This window comes from Taudactylus pleione, unplaced genomic scaffold (genome assembly GCF_031769625.1).
Source record: "Taudactylus pleione unplaced genomic scaffold, aTauple2 ptg000487l, whole genome shotgun sequence".
Taxonomy (NCBI): Eukaryota; Metazoa; Chordata; class Amphibia; order Anura; family Myobatrachidae; genus Taudactylus; species Taudactylus pleione.
The window spans coordinates 2,020,403-2,023,527 of NW_028284889.1; the positions used below are offsets into that span (position 1 = coordinate 2,020,403).

A 3,125-nucleotide genomic window follows, 5' to 3' on the forward strand; every position below is an offset into this window, starting at 1 on the left:
TCACTATAGGGTCTATGTACTAAGCAGTGATAAGTGACAGAGTGAAAAGTAATAAATCTGTGATGATTTTTTGCACTTTAAAACTTGGTGTGCTGGTCTCTATCTAACTCCTGTATGGGTTGGTGTAAAATAAAAAACACTAAAAAAGAAATGGCAACACTCAGCAGCTTCAGAAATACTCTAATTTATTCCGATGTTTCGGATGTGTTACCATTATTTCTTGCTGTATGTTGGCGTTGCTATCTTCCAGCATAATTAATGAACTTGTATAAAGTGAGTGCCGGCAATCTGGCATATATAAAGCGCTTTTTATAGCCATTTACAGTATTGTGTTTGTGATCTCAGCCTTCTGCTGGATCTGGTCACACATTGCAGGCACATGGGAAATAAATGAGATGTGTAACAAAAGTAATGTTATATTTGTACTCCTTTAGGTGCATTTTGGAAGAGCATTTGGTGCTATGATATTCTTGTAAGAATATTTCTTTCTGGAAACCATTGGATTTGGGACTTTGTTTGGGTAGCGGATTACATTGGGACCAGATATGTGTTATTATTACTTGACTATATGGAGAGGATGTTTTGTAGTGGTAAAGCTGTATCTTCTTACAATTTATTTTTGTCTAAACAATGCTACTGTGTGTGTGGTGTGTGCTTGTGCGTATGTATGTATGTATGTATTATATATATATATATATATATATATATAGACAAGGGGGGGAGTTGATATTAGAGCGACTATTTTGCTAAAAATTGTGTAAATGTGAATAAATAGTTTGAATAAATATAGTGATAAAATTGATAACAGATTTATTATAGACATAGAGTAAGGGACCTCAAAGATAAAAAAGGTTACCCTTAATCACACATAAATAAACAAGAAAGTATAAAATCCAGAGGCATTTCATACATATATAAATAAAAATATAAATATAAAATCAAGAGGCATTTCATACAATAGTAAACAGATGGAGATAAAAAATTGATTTTAAACGAAATAAATAAGGAATAAATATAGCAGCTTAACTGATACAATGAGAGAGACTGTTTTCAGAGTTCATGAGGCATAGGTCAGACACTCCCAACGCGTTTTGTCTCTAGACTTCATCAAGGGGATAGTGTGTTAGTGAGGTAGACTGTTATTTATACCCCACTGAGAGTTCAAGAGAGGGTCATGGGTCCGCATCACTTCCTGTGCTCAGGAGTTCATATGTTAGCAAAAAACTTTAATAAGATAGCTTATGGGTTGTTAATCTCAATAAAACAACCTATTTATATACAAAGTTAAAAGTAACTATATTTATAACTTAGATGTAGGGCTGGGTCCGTCTGCACAAAATGTCATTTCCGCCCTTCTTTGATTACTTCCGCCCTACTCCCGTACGTCACATCCGTTCCACCGCCTTTGTGAAGAAATCCTGAAAAAATCAAGGTCATCCCGGAGTGATGTCACTTTCGTGCATCTCAATCATATATTAACACCTGGCTGCATCATGTTGCTTCCGCTCTGACTGTACGTTTGCATCCGGCCGCGTCACGTGTATCACATCACTTCCGCCCTGGCTAGGCGCTGTGTCCGGAATGTTCAAAGCCATTACTTCTGCCCTGACTTAGCGCTACACCTGGAATAGATATCCGCCATCACAGCTCGATTCATTCAGATTTCTGGTTACCATAGTGATGCTTCCGCCCTTATAGACGTGTAGTGGATTTGGCTTTCGCCCATACACTAAATACACATCTTTAAACGTACCATGCTTTCTACAGCTCAAAAAAGATAATAAATGTTAGACTCATATACAAAAAAAAATAAAAATTTTACATTTCCTATTTCAAGCTCACTGATGAAAAATAGTAGAACAACAGATCTCTCTATATACACCATAGGTCACCCCCTAACTAAATAGATCTACCATGCAAAATTATTAAAAATATAATGTATTCTTTTAAAAAGGATTCCTTATTTAGAACATAATTAAGGCAAGGAAAATAGTTCTTTTAAGATATTAATTGTCCTTGTCTTCCTAAGTATATTTAAGATCAATTTCATTAGTGTCCTTTAACTTGATAAAAATTCCTTATATTTTCCAGTCCAGCAGATTCCAAAAGATGATTCCTTGTTTTAAGGGAGGTACTAAGATTGGGCTGCTTTTCAATCGCTGGGAATACTTCCTAGATGTTCATCATCTTTTTCTTTCAGGGATATATGGGTTTAACAACAACTGGAATTCCCAAGAAGTTGCCCAACTTGGTACTGATCAGGCCCAACTACACTAAGCTTGTAACCAAACTTAATGAGATGGTATAGTTGTACACCATATATCCCTAAGACAGCTTCTTGTTCATGTGTCATATGCTTCATTCATCCAACAAGTAGGTTAGGTACAATTCACTCTCGGTCAATGCTACCCGTATAAACCTTTCCAGTATTTGCAGCACCCGGTATTCTTAAGTGGTGACCCTACTTAGTACTAACCGGGCCCAACCATGTTTAGCTTCCAAGATCAGACGAGATTGGGCATACGCATGATGGTATGGCAGCAAATATCTATTTACTCGGTCAGTGGTCAGCACTGCATCATTGTCTACTAAATCTGGTCTTCTCCACAAAGTCACCCTTATGGATACTAATCAGACCTCTCAATGTACAACCAGAAGAACCTGGAAGCACATAGGAGATGAAATAGTAGATGTGAACTTGCAACCTCAAAGGAACGGAGCAATCTCGTAATACTCGTTAAATCCTTTCGGTGTCAATGTGCCCAGTTCAAACAGCCAGAACATCTCTCTTCTTGATAAAAGATTGCCCAGGTCTCCTCCTCTTTCTCCCAATCTCACATGTTCGATTGCTTTAAAGGTAATATCTTCCGGGTTGGAGTTGTGGTGATTCAAAAAGTGCTTAGAGACTGTGTGCCCCTCTACTTTATTTTTGATATTCCGAATGTGTTCTTGGATTCTAATCTTTAAAGGTCTCTTTGTTTTTCCTTTGTTTATCCTATGTCCACACGTACATTCCAACAAATAAATAACTGACGTGGAATTGCAATTCATAAAATCCTTTATCGTGTATTCTTTGGAACCATCCGAGTTAGTGAAGGTTTTTCTTTTGGGGTGAAGAAATTTGC

At 37.0% G+C, this 3,125-nt stretch overlaps 1 pseudogene; it reads right to left on the bottom strand.

Moving 5' to 3' along the window:
• Nucleotides 1-2,427: 2,427 nt before the first annotated feature.
• LOC148502657 (5S ribosomal RNA) lies at nucleotides 2,428-2,546 on the bottom strand (annotated as a pseudogene).
• Between the last annotated feature and the right edge of the window lie 579 nt (nucleotides 2,547-3,125).